This window comes from Impatiens glandulifera, chromosome 3, assembly GCF_907164915.1.
Source record: "Impatiens glandulifera chromosome 3, dImpGla2.1, whole genome shotgun sequence".
In the NCBI taxonomy this organism is placed as follows: domain Eukaryota; kingdom Viridiplantae; phylum Streptophyta; class Magnoliopsida; order Ericales; family Balsaminaceae; genus Impatiens; species Impatiens glandulifera.
This window is the reverse complement of record NC_061864.1, coordinates 65,794,990-65,801,448: the sequence shown is the minus strand read 5'-3', so window position 1 is coordinate 65,801,448 and position 6,459 is coordinate 65,794,990. Positions and strand designations below refer to the sequence as shown.

The window sequence follows — 6,459 nt, the reverse complement described above, 5'->3', positions numbered from 1 at the left end:
AACTCTCCTACGTCACCCCTTCTTCCAACCACCGGAAGGATTCACTATACTTCTTTGAATCAAATACAGTTCACTAATCTAGCTAACTCTCTATTGAACAAAACAACTTTTGTTCAACTTACAGCACTGAAGTTTTCTCACAGAAAATACAGTATGTAATACAATGTATTCATAGCTAGATGATAAGTGAGATGTTTGATTTCAGGAACTTTCTTGAATGAAAAAAATGAAGCAACTCTCTCTTTCTTGTATTTTTCATCCAACAATTTTTCGTTGTCTTAGGCATCAATTTATTTTTGAAAAGCTTCAACGGTCAAATCCTTTTTTTTAGACACATGTCATCTTTCCGTTGGATATACTATCCATGAGGTACTGGGTAGTACATCAGAAAAAGATTCTTGAGATCGTGGTAGTACAATGCAGTGCATGCAATTTGAATTATGGCATACGTGGCGGTTATTCATTTGTTGAGCTCTGCTGTCAGCTGCCTGGAAGACTCTGCTGCTAGCTGTCTGGAAGAGCATCTGTCTACAGATGCCCATCTAATCATCTTAGCCGTCCATCTTTTTAGACGCAATCTGCATTAGACGCCCCATCTTTCTCTTTCCATTAGACTCCATATCTAATTACGGTTCCCTTCAGACTAGTCTGAAGGAGTTAGAATACACGTCTAACTTTCTCTTTCCATTAGACTCCACGTCTAATCTATATATATATAATGATGCTTAATTTTTAAAGTGTCTGGATTGTCGGGTCGAGAGCTGTGGTTAATTTGGATATATGTGAGAGTAAATGGATACTTGGGTCGGATTGTGTGTTGACCCGCCCATAAACTTAAAACGGTTAAAAATAAAATTAAAAATGTTATAGGTATGGTTCGAACTTGCAACCTAACAAAACAAGTACAACCTTTTAACCAACTAGGCTAATAACACTTTATATTTTAAATTCAACCCAAAATTTGATAAACGCATGACATTTTAACAATATAAGTTCAACTTCTTAACTAACTAATCTATATATATATATATAATGATGCTTAATTTTTAAAGTGTCCGGATTGCCGGGTCGAGAGCTGTGGTTAATTTGAATATATGTGAGAGTAAATGGATACTTGGGTCGGATTGTGGGTTGACCCCCTCATAAACTTAAAACGGTTAAAAATAAAATTAAAAATGCTATAGGTATGGTTCGAACTTGTAACCTAACAAAACAAATACAACATTTTAACCAACTAGGTTAATAACACTTTATATTTTAAATTCAACCCAAAATTTGATAAACGCGTGACATTTTAACAATATAAGTTCAATTTTTTAACTAACTAACTAATATATATATATATATAATGATTCTTAATTTTTAAAGTATCCGGATTGTCGTGTCGAGAGCTGTGGTTAATTTGGATATATGTGAGAGTAAATTGATACTTGAGTCGGATTGTGGTTTGACCCGCCCATAAACTTAAAACGGTTAAAATAAAATAAAAAATGCTATAGGTATGGTTCGAAGTTGTAACCTAACAAAACAAATACAACATTTTAACCAACTAGGCTAATAACACTTTATATTTTAAATTCAACCCAAAATTTGATAAACGCATGACATTTTAACAATATAAGTTCAATTTTTTAACTAACTAACTAATATATATATATATATAATGATTCTTAATTTTTAAAGTATCCGGATTGCCGTGTCGAGAGCTGTGATTAATTTGGATATATGTGAGAGTAAATTAATACTTGGGTCGGATTGTGGTTTGACCCGCCCATAAAAATTTTACCGTAATATTTTTTTCACGATTTTTTATATTATTACTCGTGCAAATGCACGGGAAACATGCTAGTTTCACTAGTTAGACTGCACGTCTAACATCTTGTGTTGACTTTGCTCGTGCGCGTTGACTTTGAGTTGTGCCTGCAAATTAACAAAACTATAACTATTAATTTTGCACATGCTTATCATTACACCATTTAAGATGTTGATATCTAAATATATATTTATATATTTGATATGACTAACAATTATTGAGCTTAATTTTATCCAAAAACTATTTCATCACTCATTAAATCAAAATTATTAAGTTATTTTAAATCAATTAAAAATCTTAACCCAACAATTTCTCTCTTTTTGATTATTTAAACTAAATTATCAAAACCAGTTTAAACATTAAAAATCTTAACCCAACAATTTACACGGGCCTTACAAATGGAATCATAAAAAAATGATGTCTTGACCTATTGATAAATAGGGTTTGTCGACGGAATTGTGTTCAAACTATTTCTCGCATCTATCAAAAGATGAGATTTCTAACAGAACCATATACAAATGATGTCTCGACCTATTGACAAATATGGTTTTTGACAAAATCATATACAAATGATTTCTCAACCTATCTACAAATAGGGTTTATTGATGGAATCGTGTATGAATGATTTCTCGATCTATTAACGAATAGAGTTTCTGATAGAATCATGTATGAACAATTTCTCTTACCTATTGATAAATAGGGTTTCAAATGGAATTATATACAAATGATGTCTCGACCTATTGATAAATAGGGTTTCTGTTTGGTCAAATTATTTTGACTAAGTGTTGAAATAATTTAACCATTGGAAATTTGATGATGAAATGACTTATGCATTTTGATGTAGGTGTATCAAAATCGTATTTCATAAGACTTGGTTCTAATTAGGCTCATTAGACCGATTTTGACATTAGATGTACAGAATTAGACGTGTAGTCTAACTCAGCGGAGTTAGACGTGCAGTCTAATGAGTGCACAGAATTAGACGTGCAGTCTAACTCAGCAGAGTTAGACGTGCAGTCTAACTCAGCGGAGTTAGACGTACAGTCTAATGAATGCACAGAATTAGACGTGTAGTCTAACTCAGCGGAGTTAGACGTGCAGTCTAATGAATGCACAGAATTAGACGTGCAGTCTAATAGATCTCGGAATTAGATGTGTAGTCTAACTCAGTGGAGTTAAATGTGCAGTCTAATATATGTGCGGAATTAGACGTGCAATCTAACTCAGTGGAGTTAAACGTGCAGTCTAATATATTTGCGGAATTAGACGTGCAATCTAACTTAGTGGAGTTAGACGTACAGTCTAATGGATTGTGAAAGTTAGACGTAAGTCTAACTCCTTCAGATTAGTCTGAGGTAGAACCGGAATTAGACGTGCAGTCTAACTCAGTGGAGTTAGACATGTAGTCTAATGGTTAGTGAATGATTAGACGTGTAGTCTAATTATTGAAAGTTAGACGTAAGTCTAACTCTTTCAGATTAGTCTGAGGTAGAACCGGAATTAGACGTGCAGTCTAACTCAGTGGAGTTAGACGTGCAGTCTAATGGTTAGTGAATGATTAGACGTGTAGTCTAATTAGTGAAAGTTAGACGTAAGTCTAACTCCTTCAGATTAGTCTGAGGTAGAACCGGAACTAGAAGTGCAGTCTAACTCAGTGGAGTTAGACGTGCAGTCTAATAGTTATTGGATAATTAGACGTGTAGTCTAATTAGTGAAAGTTAGACGTGAGTCTAACTCCTTCAGATCAGTCTGAGGTAGAACCGGAATTAGACGTGTAGTCTAACTCAGTGGAGTTAGACGTGCAGTCTAATGGTTATTAGATAATTAGACGTGTAGTCTAATTAGTGAAAGTTAGACATGATTCTAACTCCTTCAGATTAGTCTGAAGTGACTGTAATTAAACGTAAGTCTAATTCTAATAGACCAGGCGGTCTAATGGACTCTGTTATTAAACGGGGATGTTTAAATTTCATTAGACTGGTTTTCACAATCCGTCTAACTGAAATACGTCTAATGCTAAACTTAAGTAGTATGTTTGAAGCTAGCACCTGCCTACCCACGTGCTATAGCTGTACCCTACTCCTGCTCCACTTTCTAGTGAAGATTAGTACAACAGCTGTATGCAACCAACCAACGAATGCCACGTAAGAGAATTTTCCTCATTTTACTTGTTTTGCAGGTACATCTCTGATGGAATATTCGGCGCACTACCAGTGGTATACGGCCACGATCCTTGTGCTCAGAACCTGCTGTGTACAATGGAGGCTTTCCAATGGAAGAGTGCCACGTATCATTCTAAAAGATTCGACCGTTAGCCCCTCTCCAATATTTAACAAATCTCAAGGACAACGGACAATCAGCCTCACGAACTGCCAAATTTTACAAAGAGTCAATCAATAATTCTGCTTGCTATTCCAGAGAGAGAAATCAAGCCTTATACTGTGAAACTGCTTTCCTGATTGTACTGTGTGTGAATCAAGAGAGAGCTAGAATCAAAAACACATTTAGTAGAGTGATATTCTTCATCTTGTAAATTTAACAGAGTGTGTTCTGTTCAATAGTGAGCTAAGTGTGTACAAACTGTATTTGATTATAATCATATTATAGTGAATCCTTCCGGTGGTTGGAAGAAGGGGTGACGTAGGAGAGTTTCTCCGAATATCCATAAACAAACAGCTGTGTTATTTCATTTCTGTCATCTTTTCATCTTTCATCTTGAGCTTCAAACCCAAGTAAACAATTCCGCCTTGAATTTGTTTCCAGTCTTTACAAGTGTTTGCGTAGAATAAAAAGTGAATTAAATCCCTAACAGGATTTCTTTCAAACCGTTTTTGATAAGCCTTCATCAATAGTCAGACCCCCGTCTCTATCGATAAAGTCGATCCTATCAGTTTCTTAAACCTAACTACAATTAGGGTTTTTAGCGGAATCATATAAAAATGATCTATTGCACCTATCAACAAATAGGGTTTTGAGACCTAACTACAATTAAGGTTTAAACGGGATTGTGTACAAACAGTCTCACATACGTATCAACAAATAGGATTTTGAAACACACGTTTTTTCGATTTAATTTTTGATGTTTTTACGGAAAAAAATAAAATTAGAGCGTGAAAACGGATCGATATGAAGAAACCGAGGTCGTACACGGCCTTCGGCTGTTTAAAACTCGTTCATTTCGAATTTTGTGAAAAAATCATTATTTTAATTAATTGATGATGTATGAAATGAATAAATTGTTCATCATATGACGGGTGCGATCATACCAGCACTAATGCACCGGATCCCATCAGAACTCCGCAGTTAAGCGTGCTTGGGCGAGAGTAGTACTAGGATGGGTGACCCCCTGGGAAGTCCTCGTGTCGCACTCCTTTTTAAAAAAAACAACCAAATTAAGGATTAAATTTAATAAACGTTAATGTCGCACTCCCTTTTTAAGGTTTTACGAAAAAACACAAAATAAAAGAGTGAAAACGTACTATTTAATATAAAAACACGTTGATTTCGAATGTTTTAATAGATATTTGACGTTTTTACGAATAAAAACACAAAACAAAAGCTTGAAAACGTACAATTTAAAAAAAACACGTTAATTTCGAATGTTTTAATTGTTATTTGACGTTTTTACGAAAAAACACAAAATAAAAGCTTGAAAACGTACAATTTCTAAAAAAACACACGTTATTTCGATTTAATTCTTGATGTTTTTACGTAAAAAAAATAAAATTAGAGCGTGAAAACGGATCGATATGAAGAAACCGAGGTCGTAAACGGCCTTCGGCCGTTTAAAACTCGTTCATTTCGAATTTTGTGAAAAAATCATTATTTTAATTAATTGATGATGTATGAAATGAATAAATTGTTCATCATATGACGGGTGCGATCATACCAGCAGAATACAAGATCCCTGCAAACTCAAACTTTCTACAATCACACTCAACTATTTCACATGATTTATGAAGTGTAACTATATGATGATAACCTTTTCCTCGAGGAATAACTTTGTATTTCACAAATGAATCAACATCCTCACAAGTTTCGACGCTATAATCATGGCATTTGAACCACTCGTCTTCAAACCACTTGAATACCTCGGGAGTGTAAATATTTCTTGCTTGTTTTAAAATTCCAATAGGAAATCGTAAACAAGGAACACTATGATTTGATTTGAAATCAGCTTTTAACTCCATATATCGACGATCTTCAAGAAGTCTTTCAAAATGATGAAAGAATACTGAAAATCTGTGTTTATAAGTGACTTATCTTTTCACAAAGATGTTCAAACTTTCAACTCTTTGTGTTGTAGTCATATCTACTGAAAATATGTATCGACCATACACCAAAGCACATTTCTCTCTGATGTGAAACATACGCTTCAACCAATCATTCTGTTCTAGTGAATATTTGTTCAACATCATAGACCGTGCTTCAAGAAAGTTTTCCTCTTCATCAAATTCATATATGCAGGTGAAAAAATCCTTAGAAAACTCTCTAAACTAAGAAAAAATACCACTCAAATGTGACTCATGTTTTTGGATAAACAAATATTTTTTGTTTCCCCAGTACTTATCCGTTTTTATCTTTTTTTTTCTTTGAGATTGGAATGAACCTTGATCATTTGAAATGAATCATGACATTTTTGGATT

General features: G+C 34.1%; 1 non-coding gene across 1 annotated transcript; it reads left to right on the top strand.

Moving 5' to 3' along the window:
- Positions 1-5,065: 5,065 nt before the first annotated feature.
- Positions 5,066-5,184, top strand: LOC124933094. Its single transcript, XR_007098811.1, has one exon. It is a non-coding gene; the product is annotated as a 5S ribosomal RNA (ribosomal RNA).
- Positions 5,185-6,459: the final 1,275 nt, after the last annotated feature.